Source organism: Dasypus novemcinctus, chromosome 2 (genome assembly GCF_030445035.2).
Source record: "Dasypus novemcinctus isolate mDasNov1 chromosome 2, mDasNov1.1.hap2, whole genome shotgun sequence".
Taxonomy (NCBI): Eukaryota; Metazoa; Chordata; class Mammalia; order Cingulata; family Dasypodidae; genus Dasypus; species Dasypus novemcinctus.
In genome coordinates this window covers 145,968,506-145,988,280 of record NC_080674.1, presented here as the reverse complement: position 1 = coordinate 145,988,280, position 19,775 = coordinate 145,968,506, and the positions used below count along the sequence as shown (strand labels likewise).

The following is a 19,775-nucleotide window of genomic DNA, read 5'->3' as shown; positions in this document are numbered from 1 at the left end:
TTATTGATCTTCTCCAAGAACCAGCTTCTTTTGGTTTTGTTGATCTCCCTCCCCCTTTTTTTTGTTCTCAATGTCACTTATTTCTGCTCCAATCTTTACTATTTCTTTTCTTTTGATTGCTTTGGGAATGGTTTGCTCTTCCTTTTCTAGTTTCTCCAGTTATTCAGTTAGATCTTTGATTTTAGCACTTTCTTCTTTTTTAATATAGGAGTTTAGGGCTAAAATTTCCCTTTCAGCACTGCCTTTGCTGTACCCGATAGGTTTTGATATGTTGAGTTCTCATTTTCATTCATCTCAATATATTTAGTAATTTCACTTACAATTTCTTCTTTGGCCCACTGATTGTTTAGGGGTGTGTTGTTTAGCCTCCACACATTAGCGAATTCATCTCTTTCTCCTCTATTATTGATTTCCAGTTTCATTTCATTGTGATCTGAGAAGGTGATCTGTATAATTTCAAACTTTCTATATTTATATCCATGAGCTCTGAAGAAGAATGTATAACCTGCTTATTTGGGATGCAATGTTCTGTATATGTCTGTTAGGTGTAACTTATTTATCATATTGTTCAATTGCTTTGTTTTTTTGTTGATCTTCTGTCTAGTTCTATCTAATGATGTGAGTGATGTGTTGAAGTTCTCAACTATTATTGTAGAGATGTCTATTTCTCTCTTCAGTTTTGCCAGAGTTTGTCTTATATATTTTGGGATACCCTTGTTAGGTGCTTAGATATTTATGACTGTTATTTCTTCCTGATGAACTGACACTTTTATTAACATATAATGGGGAAGCGGATTTGGCCCGATGGATAGGGCGTCCGCCTACTACATGGGAGGCCCAAGGTTCAAACCCAGGGCCTCCTTGACCCGTGTGGAGCTGGCCCATGTGCAGTGCTGATGCGCGCAATGACTGCCATGCCACGCAGGGGTGTCCCCCGTGTAGAGGAGCCCCACGCGCAAGGAGTGCACCCCACAGGGAGAGCCGCCCAGCGCGAAAAAAGTGCAGCCTGCCCAGGAATGGTGCCGCACACACAGAGAGCTGACGCAGCAAGATGACGCAACAAAAAGAGACATGGATTCCGGGTGCTGCTGACAAGAAGACAGGCGAACACAGAAGAACACACAGCAAAAGGACACAGAGAGCAGACAACTGGGGGGTGGGCGGGGAAGGGGAGAGAAATAAATAAAAAATAATTAAAAAAAAAAACAATAACAATAACAAAAAACATAATGGCCTAATGTATCTCTTATAATTTTTTGCATTTAAAGTCTGTTTTGTCTGATATTAATATAGCTACCCCTGCTCTTTTTTGGTTACTGTTTGCATGGAGTATCTTTTTCCAACAATTCACTTTAGCCAGTTTGTATCCCTGGGTCTAAGTTGTGTCTCTTGTAGGCAGCATATGGATGGCTCATGTTTTTTCATACATTCTGTCAACCTATATCTTTTTTTTTTAAAAAGAAGGCAGAGTCATCAGGATCTAATCCTTCCACAGTTTCATTCATTTTTTTATCTATCTATCTATCTATCTATCTATCTATCTATCTATCTATCTATCTATCTTTATCCTCCAACCCCTGAGATGGCTCCATTGTCTGTCTTCTTTTAGGAAGCACTGGGAACCGAACCCAGGTCCTCCCACATGGGAGGCAAATGCCCAACTTCTTTAGCCATTGCCACTCCCTGCTGGTTTCAGCATCTTGCTGGTTGCAGCGTCTGCTTGTTGTGGCGGATGCAGCATCTTTGCTGGTTGCAGAGTCTTGCTCATTGAGCCATGTTGGTTGTTGTGGTGTCTTGCTCATTGTGGTGTCTATTCACCTTCTTTAGGAGGCACTGGGAACTGAACCCAGGACCTCCTATGTGGGAGGTGGGTGCACAATTGCTTGAACTACATCTGCTCTCAGCCTATATCTTTTGACTGGGGGGTTTAATTCATTCACATTCAATGATATTACTGTAAATACATTATTTACTTCCACCATTTTGTTCTTTGGTTTTTATGTCATATAATATTTTCATCTGTCTTTATACCCTTTTGGTTATCCTTTCTGCTATTTTTGCCTTCTACACTCTCCTGCAAGACTTGCTTGCTCTCCTGTCTTTTTCTTTGAGGCTGTAAGGCTCCCTTTAATACTTCCTGCAAAGGTGCATTCTTTTATTTACAAACTCTCTTAGTTTCTGTTTATTTGTAAATCATTTAACTCACCTTCATATTTGAAGGACAATTTGGCCAGATAAGAATTCTTTGCTAGCAATTTTTCTCTTTCAGCAACCCAATTATATCATATCACTGTTTTCCCAGCTTCATGGTTGTTTTTTTTTTTTTTTAAATTTCCCATCCCCCTGGGATGGTTCCCCCATCTGTCTGGTCATTGTTTCTGCTCATTGTCTACTTGTATCTACTCGTTGTGGCTGCTTGTTTTGTCCACTTGTTGTCTGCTCATCTTCTTTAGGAGGCAGTGGGAACAAAACCTGGGACTTCCTATGTGGGAGACGGGTGCCCAACTGCTGAGCTACCTCCGCTCCCCCTCGCCTCCATGGTTTTTTATGAGAAATCCACACTAAGTCTTATTGGGTGTCCCTATAAATGATGGTTTACTTCTCCCTTGCTGCTTTCAGAATTTGCTCATTATCTTTAGCATTTGACATTCTGAGCAGTATGTCTCTTGGAGTAGGTCTCTTCAGATTAATCTGATTGGGGTATGCTTTGCTTCCTGGACATGTAAATTCATTTCTTTCATGAAAGTTGGGAAATTTTCAGCCATTATTTCCTCAAATACTTTTTCTACCCCTTTCCCCTTCTCTTCTCCTTCTGGAACTCCCATGACATGTATGTTGTTGCACTTCATGTTATTATTCAACTCCCTGAGACCCTGCTCAATTTTTTCCATTCTTTCCTCTCTTTGTTCTTCTCTCTCTTCAGTTTCAGCTGTTCTGTCTTCTGCATCACTTATTCTTTCTTCTATCATTTCAAATCTGCTGTTGTATGCCTCTAATACTTTTTAAAAGATTTACTTTATTTATTTATTTTTCCCCACCCCCTTGTTTTTTGCACTTGCTGTGTATGTACATCTTCCTTGTTTTTTTTAGGAGGCACCAGTAACTGAACCCAGGATCTCTGATGTGGAAGGGAGGCACATAATCGCTTGAGCCACCTCCACTCCTTGCTTTGTTGTGTCTCTCATGGTTTTTCTTCTTGTGCCTCTTGTTGCATCATCATGTTGCATCAGCTTGCTGCACCTGCCCATTGCATTAGCTTGCTGTCTTGCTTGTCTTCTTTAAGAGGCACTGGGAACCTCTGCTCCCTGCTTTTGTTGTGTCTCTCATTATGTTTTTTTCTTCTTGTGTCTCTTGTTGCGTCAGTTTGCTGCACCTGCCCATCATGCCACCTTGCTGTCTTCTTTAGGAGGCACCAGGAATTGAACCAGGGACCTCCCATGTGGTAGGCAGGAGCTCAATTGCTTAAGCCACATCTGCATCCCTCTAATATGTTTATGATCTCATCCATTGTGTCTTCCATTCTCATAAGCTCTGTTATTTTTCTATTCATGTTTTCAAATTCTTTGTACTCACCCAGTGTCTCCTTGATGTCTTTTTACTCTTTAGCCATATTATCATTCAGCACATTGTTTTGATTTAGGGGTTTTGTATGAACCTCGCTGATTAGTTGTCTCAAATCCTGTGTTTCATCTGGGACCCTGGACCCCGTAATGGTTTGCAGACCTGCTTCCAATGGCCTTGGGGAGGGAGGCTATAAAGGCCAGAAAAGGCCTCTCTTACTTATTTACATTTTTTTTTCTTCTTTTTAAAAATTTTTGGTCTCATTTTTCTTATTTAAATTTCCTTACATGCACATCCTTGGTTTGCCAGCAGATGGCAGTCAAAGCCTGGTCAGAGTGTGTTTGGTGCAATGTAGACTGGATGGGTGACAGAGGATCTTGCCTGGAGGCTAAGGACCTTGCAATTCAAACTTTCTCAGAGGCAGTTCTCCAGTCTTTGCTGGCAGTCCCCTCCCTTTTCTGGGTGGAAAATAATTCCACTTCCCTCTGTCCTCAACAGCCAGTCCTGGTCAGTAAGGGTGACTGAGAGGGTCGGATCTCCTTAGACCTGTAGTTGCTCCCAGGGCAAACAATGGTGTGGTCCCTCCTGGCCTGGAAGTGCTCCTGGGACCCAGCAGACCAAATCTGTGGGCCAAAAGCCGAATCAGCCTTAGGCTGTGTCTCTCTCCCCTTTCCTGGGGAAGTGGATTCTTGTGGTCCACTTTGTTTGTAGCTGCTGGCCTGAGCCTGGAGATTTCAAAATTGTCTCCTCACACAGTGAGGGAAGGGCGCTGGTGGCTGCAGCTGCAACTTCCAATTACAGTCCTTCTGTTGAGATTCTTTTCCTGTGTCCCTTTCTCTTCTAGGTGGTATCCAGCCTTCCCCTGGTGTTCTAAATCCTAGAACACTTCCCCCCAGGCTATTTCTGCCTGTCTTCTAACTATTTTCCTGGGAGAGGAGAGTCCCATGTCTTTCTAATCCACCATCTTCCCCTAAGCATCTTTTATTTATTTTTTAAAGATTTATTTATTTATTTATTTATCTCCCCTTCCTCCTCCTCCCCCCTCCCCACCCTGGTTGTCTGTTCTCTGTGTCTATTTGTTTCATCTTCTTTGTCTGCTTCTGTTGTTGTCAGCAGCATGGGAATCTGTGTTTCTTTTTGTTGCGTCATCTTGTTGTGTCAGCTCTCCGTGTGTGTGGCATCATTCCTGGGCAGGCTGCACTTTCTTTTGTGCTGGGTGGCTCTCCTCACAGGGCACCCTCCTTGTGCTTGGGGCTCCTCCACGCGGGGGACACCCCTGTGTGACAGGGCACTCCTTGCATACATCAGCATTGTGCATGGGCCAGCTCCACACGGGTCAAGGAGGCCGGGGGTTTGAACCGCAGACCTCCCGTGTGGTAGATGGATGCCCTAACCACTGGGCCAAGTCCACTTCCCTCCTGAGCATCTTTTAATATTCTTATTTTCCATGAACATTTCTGGAATACATTGCCAAATTGCTCTTTAATAATGTACTGATTTACTTCTTTTCCCACTATCACTTTTATCATGTAATATGTTCCCATTTACATATAGGTATTTCACTCTGTACACTTTTTTTTTTTACTAACTTTTAAAAAATTTAAGCCATTTACATTTTTATTTGTTTCACAATAATATTCTCTAAAAGCCTCCTGATTCATTTAGGGACACTATAACATTGTTAGTAGTGATTCTACCAACATTTTATATTATGATTTGAGTTAGCTTTTGGTTGACATGTGAAAAAAATTCCAAATATCTGCATACCAAAAAAGTAAAAATAGTAAAATTACTTGGATGGTTAAAATACTCTCAGTCTATGATTCACTCTTTAAATATATAATATATTTATATAACTTTAAAAAACCGTACATGGTTTTTATTTCTAGAGTTTTATTTCCTTCTTTCTAACAATGTATGCTAACCTATTTCCCCAAGATCTTTACTAATATTAAAATCTTTGCCAATTTGATGGGTGAAAAATATCTCACTTAATTTGCATGTTTTATTATTAGTGAGGGTGAACATCTTTTCATAGATTAATTATCTGTTTATTTTTCTTATTCTATGTATTGTTTCTATACAGTTTTAGCCTACTTTCAGTTTGTTCTTCTTTTCTTATTGCCTTATAGGAGCCATTTATTAATATGCTGCAATTTTTTCCCCATTTGTTGCTTGACTTTTACTCTTGGATATATTGTCTTTTTTCCTGCAGAAATTTAAAATTTTTATTCCATTGGTCAATTTTTTCCTTTAAGGCATCTAGGTTTTGAGTCTGAATAGAAAAGACCACCCCCCCTTCTATATTAAAAAATATTCTATTTTTTATCTTGTGATTTTATTTTCTAACTGTGTATATATATATACATATATATAAAATTTACTTTTGTATATTATAAATGAGACTTGACTTTTAGTTTCTTTTCCCTCTGCATGGGTAGCCAGTTACTACCCATTTTATTAAATAACTTGCAACTTCTCCACTGATTTGAAAAATGCAATCTACTAAATTCCCATACATCCATGGCTCTATCCTTGGAATCCCTATTATAGTCCATATATCTTTCTCCATTCTTTTACTAATAATACACTTTTTATTACTAAACAATCTTAGCACTTTTTTGTCATAGCATATTCTAATTTAGTCTCTCCTATGTATCTCTTTTAGAATTTTCTTGTGTAGCCTAATACATTTCTATCTTTCAGATAAACTTTATAATCAACTTGTCAAATTAAAAAAAATAGTTCACTGGAATTGTGGTTAGGATTGCTCCAAATTTACAGACAAATTTGAGGGAAATTGACATTTTTATAATCTTTCAATCCAGGAGCATGGTAGGACTTTGCACATATTCCTATTTTTTCTATGTCTTTCAAAAAAGTACTATAGTCTTTTACATATTGCAAATATTTATTTCCAGTGTATTTTATAGCTGGTCTTTGCCATTAATGCCAGCAATGTAAGGAATTACATTAATACATTTCGTAAGACTAAGAAGTCTTTGAGTCCTGAGCTAAATCCAATTGATCATGGTATACTTTTCTTTTAATGTACTTTTGGATTCTCTTTGCTAATAGTTTATTTAGGATTTATGCACTTTACAAATAAGATTGGTCTATGATTGTTTTCCTTTATACTATCTTGTCAAAATTTGGTAACAAGATTTTTTTTTAAGGTGGAACTGGGGATTGGACCAGGGACCCCATACATGGGAAGCAAGCACTTAACCACTGAGCTACACAAGCTCCCTGCTAAAAAGATTAAAAAAAAAATTTCTCTCTCCTTCCCCACTGTCTCCTCCCCTGCCCAGCTGTCTGCTCTCTGTGTCCATTCTCTGTGTGTTCTTCTGTGTCCACTTACATTCTTGTCAGCGATACCATCAATCTGTGTCTCTTTTTGTTGCATCATCTTGCTGCGTCAGCTCTCTGTGTGTGCGGTGCCACTCCTGGGCAGGCTGGACTTTTTTTGCACTGGGCCGCTCTTCTTATGGGGCGCACTCCTTGTGCATGGGGCTCCCCTACGTGGGGGACACCCCTGTGTGGCATGGCACTCCTTGCATGCATCCGCAGTGCACATGGGCCAGCTCATCACACGGGTCAGGAGGCCCTGGGTTTGAACCCTGGACCTCCCATATGGTAGGCGGATGCTCTATCCATTGAGCCAGATCTGCTTCCCTAGTAACAAGATTTTGATAGCCCCATAAGTTGAACTGTATTTTCCCTTCTTTGCTGTGAACTGGAATACTTAAAGTAATAAAGGAATTATTTTTCCATGAAAGTTTGATAGAACTCTTCAGTAAAACTCTCTGAACCTGGTGCCCTCTTTTTAAACATTTTTAAAAATACTTTTATTTTCAAAGAAGCTTTAGACTACATAAATGATATATTGAAAATACAGGGGGATTCCCATATACCTGGTGCCCCCTTTAAAACAGAGCTTTGGGGGAATGGATGTAGCTCAAGTAGATGAGCACCTGCTTCCCATGTATGAGGTTCTGGGTTCAATCTCCAGTACCTCCTAAAAACAAAACAAATAAATGGAAAAACCAACTCTCATTGAGGAGTGAAAGTAGCTCTGTGGTTGAGTGCCTGCTTCCCACATATGTGGTCCTGGGTTCAATCCCCAGTACCTCCAAAAAGAAAATAAAAAACAAATAAACAAATAACAGAAGAAAAAAAAAAAAGCAAAAAAACAAAAAACAAAAAACAGAGCTTTGAAAACTCTTTGAGTTCCTTCTATTGTAATTAATCTATGTAGATTTTCTACCTTTACTCCAGTCAATTTTGGTAATTTATATTTTCCTCAAAAAGAATTGATTATATCATAAACATAATTGATTATATCATAATCAATTGATTATATCATAAACATAAAGTCAAGAGACAAATGAAAAACTGGAGGAAAGATTTGCAATTCATATCATAGACAAAGGACACTCTACCTAATATTTATTAATAGAAATCCTAGAAATTGAGAAAAGACCACAATTCAATAGAAAAATTGGCAAAGAACATGCATGAACCATTCATAGACCAAAAAATACAAATGGCCCTTCAACATATGAAAAGATGCTCAAGTGCAGTCATAATAAGAAGAATGCAAATTGAAATTGCACCGAGGGGAAGCAAACTTGGCCAAATGGATAGGGCATCTGCCTACCACATGGGAGGTCTGCAGTTCAAACCCTGGGCCTCCTTGACCCGTGTGAAGCTGGCCTATACGCAGTGCTGATGTGCGCAAGGAATGCCATGCCATGCAGGGGTGTCCCCCACGTAGGGGAGCTCCATGCACAAGGAGTGCACCCTGTAAGGAGAGTCACCCAGTGCGAAAGAAAGTGCAGCCTGCCCAGGAATGGCACCGCACACACGGAGAGCTGATGCAGCAAGATGACAGAACAAAAAGAAACACAGATTCCCGTGCTGCTGACAACAACAGAAGCGGACAAAGAAGAACATGCAGTAAATGGACACAGAGAACAGACAACTGGGGGGGGGGGGGCGCTGAAGGAGAGAGAAATAAATAAAATAAAATAAAATAATAAAAAAAAGTATTAAAAAATTGCACTGAGGTGCCATTTCTCACCCATCACACTGGTAAAAATCAAAAAGTTTTATAACTATTTTAGCATGGCTTGAAGAAACAGACTTATCCAAGCTGATGGAAATATAAAAGTGATATACCTCCTGAGGAGAAGAATCTGGAGATATCTACCAAAACTGTAGATGCATTTATTTTTTGATCCAGAATTCCACTTTTAGGAATCTATCTGCAGATAATACTTCACAAGTATGAAATTACATATGTATAAGATTATTCAATGCAGCATTGTTAATAGCAACATTGAAAACTCCTCAGCAATAGGGATGGGTAAAATAAATTATCCATACAATGGTATATTCTGCAGCCCTGAAAAAGGAATGAGGAACATTTACTATTATGGAGAGATCTCCAGGGTATGTTAATTTCAGATGCAGAAGAGTGTGAAGGATGTGCCTCTTTTGAATAAATACAGGGAGTAATAAGAATACATATTTAGGAAAACGGACTTTGGCCCAGTGGTTAGGGCGTCCGTCTACCATATGGGAGGTCCGCGGTTCAAACCCCGGGCCTCCTTGACCCGTGTGGAGCTGGCCATGCGCAGTGCTGATGCGCGCAAGGAGTGCCGTGCCACGCAGGGGTGTCCCCCGCGTGCGGGAGCCCCACGCGCAAGGAGTACGCCGGTGAGGAAAGCCGCCCAGCGTGAAAAGAAAGAGCAGCCTGCCCAGGAATGGCGCCGCCCACACTTCCCGTGCCGCTGACGACAACAGAAGCGGACAAAGAAACAAGACGCAGCAAATAGACACCAAGAACAGACAACCAGGGGAGGGGGGGAAATTAAATAAATAAATAAATCTTTAAAAAAAAAAAAAAAAAAAAAAGAATACATATTTATTAGTATTTGCTCACATTGGAACATTCAAAGGAATAATACATATTCCATGTTTCATTGGAATAAAGGAACAAAAAAAAGGAATAATACATAAGAAACTCGTAAAAGCAGTTTCCTATAGGCTCAGAGAGCAGTAGGTAAGGTATAAGTAGATGTGGACAAAGTGGGAGCAAGAGTTTTCAAACCTTTTTAAAATTTGTTTTGATTTTCAAATGTGAATTATTGTCCTTTAAAAATCATTAAAAGCTTTAAAAATTATTCATTGGCTTTTTTTTTAACCTCCCCCCTTTGTGGTTTTTTGCATGCTGTCTGCTCTCTGCATCCATTCACTGCACGCTCTTCTGTGTTTTTTCTTGTGTCTTTTTGTTGAGTCACCTTGCTGAGTCAGCTCTCTGCCATGCTTGTGCGCCAGGTGGCACTCCGCAGCACCCGGGCCGGCAGCTCTCTGCAGCATGCAGGCGAGCCTGCTTTCACAAGGAGGCCCTGGGACGCGAACCCAGGACCTCCCATATGGTAGACGGGAGCCCAACTAATGGAGCCACAGCCGCTTCCCTATTCATTGGCTTTTAAAACATTTTTTAAAATGGACTAAGCACATGTAAGGTACAGTGGGCTTGCTGTATTGCTGTAACTCAGAATATAAAGAATGATCCTTCATCAAGCATGAAAGAATGTTCGGAAAATGAAACAATACACATAAAAAAATTAAAACATTTGTAAAAATTGACAATACTGAAATAATACTGGTAAGTACTGAATAATGGACTCAACCCTAAGTTCTGTGGGAATCCTGGAAGGGAGTTATTTCAGTGGCTTGGCCTCTAGAGGATGGGAGGAGGTGACAGGAGCTGGGTAGAGAGGAGGACACAGGTCAGTCACGTCAGGCATGAACTCAAGAGTAACCTTATATTTCGGGGATAATAAGAAGCCAGTTGTGGCAGATTGATATTATTTATGAATTCCAAAAAGAGATATTGATTATGTTTGTAAACTGGTTGGTTCCTCTGGGCATGATACCCTTTGGTTGTATAATTTCAAAGGTTATGCTTACTTATTAAATTAAGATTAGGGCTTTGATTCAGCCACATTGGTAGGGCATTGAGTCCCCGCCCCCTTGGTGGGTGGACACTCACACAGACAAGAAGAACACAGAGGAAGAGAGACAGCTTATTAGACATGGCAGAGGCTCTGGGAAGAGAGATGGGCCTGATGGTCTACATTTGGCCTTGTGAAGAAACCAGAGCAGCTGAGCCTGGAAAGAAATGAGCACCGGGGAGAGAAATGAGCCTTATACCAGCCTACAGCTGAGGTCAGAAGAAGCTGGGACCATAGAGTCTTTAAGAGGAAGAGGAAGGCTGAACCCTCACAGACGTTGCTGCCATCTTGCTCCTACATGTGGCAAATGACTGTGGGTGAGCAAGTACCTCTAAGGGTACCTTGAGTTGGACTCTTCAGGGCCTTATGACTGTGAGCTTCTACCCCAAATAAATACTCTTTATAAAAGCCAACAGGTTTCTGGTACTTTGCATCAGCACCCCTTTGGCTGACTAATGTACCAGTCTTGTATTTCTTAAAATACTTAAAAGTTGGTTAAAAGTGAAGCAGGTTTCTAATGACCTGAAGGGCAAGAAGTCAGCCCTGTAAAGATAGGGAATAAAGGTCCCAGGTGGAGGAACCCCAACAACAAACGCTCTGAGAACTTCAGCAGCTTCAGAAAAGAGTCCAGGAGAAAGAAAGCTGAGGAAGGCAGGGAGATGCTGGGACAGAAGGCAGAAGTGCAGCAGAATAAAGGAGCCATATCACGTGGGCCCTATTCTAAATGCAATGGAAAGACATTGCAGGGTTTTAAAGAATTATTATTTTTTCATTGCAGGTTTTAAATGTAGATATGGGGTGATGGTGATCTGACTCACATTTTAAAAAGATCACTCTGGCTGGTGTGTGGACAATGAATTGGGAGGCAAGAAAGAATGAGAATGCTCTCAAGAAGAAATGATTATGTCTTGGTACTTAATTTAATTTACCTTTCTCCCTTATTGCCCTCTCCCTCTCAGTCCCAGGAAAGCTGGGATTGTTGGTCATTCATAGGCTAAATGCTTGGGAAAATACCACCACTGAGATTCCATATCTTACTTATTAACCTTTAAAAAATAATCTAGCAGCAGCTTACATCAGTTTTTCACTAGTTAATTTGACACCATTGTTAAAATCATATTATGAACTTATATTTTACTCTAGATAATGTTCTCTGCTGGTTAGGATTCAGTTAATTCTTTTTAAAACTTTACTTTTAAAAAATAATTTCACATGTAGTTACTTAGACTCTAAAGAATTATTTTTTTAAAAAAGTAGAAACACGGCTTTAACTCCCTTCCTCTCTAAGTCTCAGTTTCCTCCTCAATTGTAGAGTAGGATATCCGGACAAGATGAACTCTAAGAACCCTTCCAGCCTTTCCAGCTTCCACTGGGAACAATCTGGAAATTTGCCCTGTGGGCCCTGACACCCAGACGGGATCTTGGGCACAACAATATCACCAGCAGAGGGCGCACTGGAAGGTTTTATACAGACCCCCCTTTCCTACCAATCCCTCTCCTGTGACTAGTTAATATCAGCAACAGTGTATTGTAATTATTAGCTGTCATCTATAAAATAGATGAGTATTCCTGGTCTTCAGGTTGTTTCAAGGAATATAGAAACCAAAAATAAAAAATAAATTTCTCGAAGCTCCCAGCTGGCACTGTATTTGTTTTAATTATAACCTACGTGGCGGCGGACTTGGCCCAGTGGTTAGGGCGTCCGTCTACCACATGGGAGGTCCGCGGTTCAAACCCCAGATCTCCTTGACCCGTGTGGAGCTGGTTCTTGCGCAGTGCTGATGCGCGCAAGGAGTGCCGTGCCACACAGGGGTGTCCCCGCGTAGGAGAGCACCACGCGCAAGGAGTGCGCCCCATAAGGAGAGCCACCCAGGGGGAAGGAAAGTGCAGCCTGCCCAGGAATGGCGCCGCACTACACACGGAGAGCTGACACAGCAAGATGATGCAACAAAAACAAACACAGATTCCTGTGCCGCTGACAACAGAAGTGGACAAAAGAAGACGCAGCAAATAGACAGGAGAAGAGACAACTGGGGTGGCGGGGGGATGGGGAGAGAAATAAATAAATAAATCTTTTTAAAAAATTATAATTTACGCAATCATAAAGGAATATGTGCTCATCCTTTCTGTTTAGAATTTTACTTGACCACTATTAGAATTTGTCTCTAAATTTCTATTACCATCAAGTAGAAAATGTTTCTCTCTGTTGTAAATCTTCTAAGTACACACTGTTTCATAAGTGGCCTTTTATGCCTGCTTTACAAGGTCATTATCTTGTGGCAAGAATTTCAAAACTAATTTGAAATTTTGAAAGTAGTTCCACTGGACTTTTCCGGAGTGATCAGTAGCATAACGTAAGAATCTAGACCCTTGTGCCAGACTGCCAGGGTTCACAATTCTGTTCTGTAGCTCTTTAGTGTTCCTTTATGTTTCTGTGCTTCAGTATTTTCATCTGTAAAATAAGGATGGTGATACTAGTACCGACCTCATAGGAATGCCGTGGGGATTAAACAAGTTTATACGTCTAAAGTGCTGAAAATGCTGCTTGGCATAAGGGAAGCACTATGTAAGCGTTCCATTGCGAGGTCAAGTTCCTCAGCGCAAGGATTTTTTTTCTGTTTTGTTGGCTGCTATATCCTAGCACCTAGAACTGCCTTGCTCATATTCAACAAATATTTGTTTATTTGCTTTAATGAGGGGCTATGCTTTGGAATAGGGATTTAGTGTAATATGCAGCTATTCATTAAGTTTTTAGAGCCCATGGGATAGGTCTAATTTAACCCTTTAATTTTACAAAGGAGAAATTGAGGCCCAGAGAGAAGAAGGAACCTTCCCAATATCACATGAGTTTGGGTGGCAATAAAATTAATTACCAAATTTTTGGCAGAAGAGAAAAGCACTAGAAAGAACCTCTTTTCCCCACTTTATTTTATTTTATTTATTTATTTATTTTTCATTTTACCAGTTAATCTTGTCCCAATATTTATCAGAACCTGTCATGTAGAAACAGTCAGCTGTAATTTGAGTGGATGTCGTGGTATCTCAAGGCACAATGTCCATTGCAGGAAGCAGAGTAAGTTTACTCCTGCCAAAAACAAAATGGCTTGCACTGAAAGTGTATGTGAAACTGGGTTCACGCTGTGTCCTCAGCTCCTGTGTTTCTACTTGCTCTAATGTCCTGCTCTTCTTTCCTTACTCAGGAGTTCAGGACTAGTATATGTAGCCCCAAATCCCCCAGTCACTCTCCCCAGGCTGCAGGATAAAAAATGAAAGAGCTCTCTCTCTTCCCATGTGTCTTCTTGAGTGTCAATTTTATATCAGACCCAGCAAAGGGGGTGGAGCTAAACCTGAGTCATGCCTTCTATGCAGTCAAATTTAAAAGCCTAATTCTAACAGGTAATCTAATCAAAGACATCTCAGCTGAATTTTTTTTTTTAAAGATTTATTTTATTTATTTTTTTCTCTCCACCCCCTCATTGTTTGCAGGAACTGAACCCAGGACCTCCAATGTGGGAGGGAGGCACCTAATTGCTTGAGCCACCTCCCTTCTTTGCTTTGTTGTGTCTCTCATTGTGTTTTTCTTGTGTCTCATTACATCTGTTGCATCAGCCTGCGGCATCTGCCCATCGCGTCAGCTCGCTGTCTTGCTCCTCTTCTTTAGGAGGCACTGGGAACCTCTGCTCCAGCTTTGTTGTGTCTCTCATTGTTTTTCTTCTTCTGTCTCTTGTTGCATCATCTTGTTGAGTCAGCTGGCCATGCCCACCCATCACACCAGCTCGCTGTCTTCTTTGGGAGGCCCCGGGAACTGAACCATGGACCTCTCCTGTGGTAGGCGAGAGCTCAGTTGTCTGAGCCAAATCTTCTACCCCTCAGCTGAATTTAATGCAATCAAAGGGTACCACACCCAGAGCAGTAGACTAGTTCACAAACATAATCTTTCTCTTTTTGGGATTCATAAAATAATCTCAAACTATCACACCATCTTTGCATACCTGTGATAAAACCTACTTGATCATGGTGTATACTTTTTTTTTCCCGAGGTACCAGGGCCAGAGATTGAACCTGGGACCTCTTATGAGGGAAGCCAGTGCTCAACCACTGAGACACACTTCCCTGAGTTTGTTTTTTTGTTTTTTTGCTTGTTGTTTTGTTTTTTTTATTTTTTTTATTGTTTTGTTTTTGTTTTTTTGTTTTTCACATATATTCTTTTTTTAAAAAAATAGATTTCTGTATTTATTTATATCTCTCCCCTTCCCCACCCACCCCGGTTGTCTGTTCTCTGTGTCTGTTTGCTGCGTCTTCTTTGTCCACTTCTGTTGTCAGCGGCACGGGAATCTGTGTTTCTTTTTGCTGCGTCATCTTGTTGTGTCAGTTCTCTGTGTGTGCGGCACCATTCCTGGGCAGGCTGCACTTTCTTTTGCACTGGGCGGCTCTCCTTACGGGGCATACTCCTTGAGTGTGGGGCTCCCCTATGCTGGGGACACCCCTGGGTGGCACGGCACTCCTTGTGAGCATCAGCACTGCGCATGGGCTAGCTCCACATGGATCAAGGAGGCCCAGGGTTTGAACCGCGGACCTCCCATGTGGTAGACGGATGCCCTAACCACTGGGCCAAGTCTGCCACCGTGTTGTTTTGTTTTTGTTTTTAGGAGGCACTGGAGACTGAACCCAGGACCTCCCATGTGGGAAGGAGGCGCTCAACCACTTGAGTCACATCCACTCTCCTATATATATATTTTTAATGTGCTGTTGGATTATATTTGCAAGTATTTTGCTGAGTATTTTTGCATCTGTATATCATTAGAAAGACTGGTCTGTAATTATCTTTTCTTGTAGTATCTTTACTGGCTTTGGTATTAGAGTGATGTTGGCCTTCATAGAATGAGTTATGTAGTGTTCTCTCCTCTTCAATTGTTTGGAAGATTTTGAGCAGGATTGGCATTAATTCTTCTTGAAATGATTAGTAGAATTTACCTGTGCAGCCATCTGGTCCTGGGCTCTTCTTTGTTGGGAGAATTTTGATGACTGAGTCAGTTTCTTTATCTGAGATTAGTTTGCTGAGGTCTTCTAGCTATTGAATTATACACTTGGGAGTGGGTGAGATGGGAAATTTTATGTTGCAAGTAATGTTAAAAACATTTTGTAAAAAGAAAGAGACTAAGGAGACAATGACAACTAAAAACTATACATGATCCTGGACTGGATCTAATAATGGAGGAGAAAAGGTCCAAAAAGACATTATTGGATGTATTCGTCAGCCAAAGGGATGCTGATGCAAAATACCAGAAATTGGTTGGTTTTTAAAAAGGGTATTTATATGGGGTAGGAGCTTACAGATACCAGGCCATAAAGCATAAGTTACTTCCCTCACCAAAGTCTATTTTCACATGTTGGAGCAAGATGGCTGCCGATGTCTGCAAGGAAGGGTTCAGGCTCCCTGGGTTCCTCCGGGCTCAGCTCCTCTGTTTTCTCCACAAGGTCAGCTGTAGACTATGAGGCTCTCTAGGCTCTGCCTCTCTCCACAAGGTCAGCTGTAGACTATCAGGTGAACGGCTCTGTCTCTCTCTCCCTGGGCTCCAGCTTTAGCATCGAACTCCGACATTAAAACTCCAACATTAAAAGCCCTCAACTCCGTCCTTTGCCATGCCTTTTATCTGCGAGTTCCTACTCACCAAAGGGTGGGGACTCAATGCCCTACTGGCACAAGAGGTTTACATGATTACTTAATCAAGGAAATTTATGAATCCAATATAATCTAATATACCTAGAGGAAAAGATCAGTTTACAAACATAACCCAAAATTTCTTTTTGGAATTCATCAATAATATCAAACTGCTACACTGGGATAACTGAAAAACTTGGGATATGGACTATTTGCTTTATATCAATATTAAATTTCTTGAATTTAATACTGGTACTTAAGGTGGCTACATAGTGAGGGTTCTTGTCTTCTAGATATGTACCTGGGAAGTATTAAGTGTTAGAGGAGCATGATATATGAAACCTACTCTCAAATGTTTAGAAAATAGATAGATAGATAGATAGATAGATAGATAGATAGATAGATAAGATAATATAAAAAATGTGACAAATGCTATGAGTTGGTAAATTTGGGTATCTGGGTGGGGTGGACTTTAGAGTTCTATGCATTCTTTCTGCATTATTTTTGCAACTTTCCTGTAAATTTGAAATTGTTTCAAAATAAAAGATTTAAAAAATTGAAAAAATTATATTAAAGTACAGTGCCTGGCCTGTCACATAGTATAAGTTCAATTAATGTTAGGTGAATACAATCATCATCATCCTGCCATCCACTCCTCAACAAGGGTGTCAGTTTCTGAGTTTTCATAAGCCTCTTTAAGAAGGATGTGAGATGTGTGCCAGAGAAGCACTGCAAGGGAAATGGACTTGGCCCAGTGGTTAGGGCATCCGTCTACCACATGGGAGGTCCGCGGTTCAAACCCTGGGCCTCCTTGACCCGTGTGGAGCTGGCCCATGCACAGTGCTGATACGCGCAAGCAGTGCCCTGCCATGCAGGGGTGTCCCCCACATAGGGGAGCCCCACGCGCAAGGAGTGTGCCCCGTAAGGAGAGCCGCCCAGCGCGAAAGAAAGTGCAGCCTGCCCAGGAATGGCGCCACCCACACTTCCCGTGCCGCTGACGACAACAGAAGCGAACAAAGAAACAAGACGGAGCAAATAGACACAGAGAACAGACAACCGGGGGAGGGGGGGAATTAAATAAATAAATAAATAAATTAAAAAAAAAAAAAAGAAGCACTGCAAAAAGTGAGGAGGATTAATACTTCACTGGCAATTAGTTTTTTGTTTGCACTGACAAAAAATTGAATCCTGAGCTTCCAGTTCTGAAGCCATCAGGTGGACAGGAGAATGAGGAGATCTGCTGTCCTGTCTCTAAATTTTCTTTTTCTTTTTTTTTAGGAGGTACTGGGAATTGAACCCAGGACCTTGTACATGGAAAGCAGGTGCTCAAACACTGAGCTGCATCCATTCCCCATGTCTCCTTTTCAACCTGCAGTTTACATTAATTATTATCTCAGTGTGAACCTATAACTTGGGAAGATGATCTCTGTTTTTTGGGGAGTGTGGTTCTCATGATGAATTTGTAACTATGAAATTCCTTTTGTAATTTCAAATGTAGCTTTGTATGGCCACTTTGTATGTCCTAACTGTTGGTGGTTTGTTTGTCCTAATGGAGGGGAAGAATGGATACACTTCTTGCAGAAATGATTCCTTGTTGCAACAATAATGGCAAAGAAGACCAATAAGAAGAGGAGCAATCATTTTCTTAGATACATCAAAGACGCTGCCTTGGACTGCTGGGTAAATGATAAAAAGGAGAGAGGACTCAGGAGGTGGGGGCTTTATCTGATGGTGGCACGATATCCAAGAAGAGAAGTGGGAGCCATCAGTTGACTTGTGGAATGCTGGTTCCAGATGGAAGATATTAGAGGAAGGACAGCAGAGCTACCTGCTGTGTCCTGAGAGAAGCCTCTTTTTTTTTTTGGAAGTACTGGGGATTGAACCCAGGACCTTGTATATGAGAAGCAGGCACTCAACCATTGAACTACATCTGCTCTCCAAGCCTCTTGAGATTTGAAGGGCAGCCATCCTTTGCCTTTTAGTACCACATGAACCCCAACATAGAAACTTCTTGGGAGCAATATTTCTTGTGGATTCTCCTCCCCCCCCCCCCGCCCCTTACTCACCTAATAGGAAGTTGGCTGATGGGAAGGAAAGAGCTCTAGATAGGAGTCTGGAGGCCTGGCCTCCAGCTCTGCCTTTAACCAGCTATGTGACTTGATCAAATTAATTCCTTCTCAGACATTGGTTGTCTTATCTGTAAAACCAGGGTACAGGGACCAGATCATCCCTGAGAGCTCTTCAGCCCTAATAGTCTGTGATTCTAATATACTGCAAAGGTGGTAAAAGAGGTAGCATGGCTAACAGGAAGAGCATGTGGTTGCTAAGTCACAACTTTGCAAGCTAGTCAACTATCCTCAACCTCAACTCCAGAATTCATAAAATTGGACGAGTGCCTAGAGTACAGGTCTGTTATAAAGATTAGATGAAATTGTGTATGTCCATGGTTCCCAAACTGTGTGCTAAGACACCCTAAGGCTCTGAAGTGAACTCACTTGGGTATCACCAAGGGATATTTTAAATTTTTGAGGGAAACATAGCAACATATGTTGGATACCAGAGGTAATTGTTTCAATATAAGATTGTATTATATTCCTTTTGATGCTGTCATCTTTGCAAAGCTGGGTTTTTGGTGTGATAAAAAGTTTAAGTACTGGGAAACGGATGTGGCTCAACCAATTGGGCTCCCATCTACCATATAGGAGGTCCAGGGTTTGATGTAAACTGACCCATGTGGAGTGCCAGCCCATATGGACTGCTGGCCCATGTGGGAATGCAGCCCCGTGCAGGAGTGCTGCCTTGTGTGAGAATGCCGCCCTGTGCAGGACAGCCGCCCCATGCAGGAGTACCAGCCGACACTGAGAGCTGGCACAGCAAGATGACGCAACAAGAGACACAGAGGAGAGAAAATAAGAAGATGTAGCAGAACAGGAGTTGAGGTGGCACAAGAGAGTAATCGTCTCTCTCCACTCCGGAAGGTCCCAGGATCAGTTCCCAGAGACACTTAATGGGAATACAAGCAGACAAAGAAGAACACACAGCGAATGGACACAGAGAGCAGACAGTGGGGGAAATGGGGGTGGGGAGAAATATATAATAAATCTTTTTTTAAAAAGTACTATATGAAATCAACATGGAACTTGAAATGAGGATGGTGGTAACCCTCTGATTCCAAGGTTTGAGAAGTTGAGCAGTATGCAAAAGGTACACATATTTCATTAATAAACAATTGTGGTTATTTAAGAATAAAATAAAAAAATATTTTCTTTCAATTTATATGTATCATTTTTTCAAACAGCTACTACATTTTTAGTATACAAATACTTCTTAAGTTGTTTGGACTTAGTTATTTAGTAAAAGGAGTTGTTAGGTATTTCTATTGACCTAAGAACATGGTAAAAAAATTACTGAGACACTATAGTCTCTGTGTAGAGAACTAGTTTGGAAACTCTGATATAAGTAATGTACCTGGCACATAGTAGGTGCTCAACAAATTGTAAAATTGAGGGGAACCCTGAGCTGTCTTT

At 41.1% G+C, this 19,775-nt stretch overlaps 1 protein-coding gene across 1 annotated transcript in view; it reads right to left on the bottom strand.

Moving 5' to 3' along the window:
* WNT8A (Wnt family member 8A) overlaps nucleotides 1-19,775 on the bottom strand; it is an 83,679-nt gene that overhangs the window by 29,015 nt on the left and 34,889 nt on the right. The window lies entirely within an intron of this gene.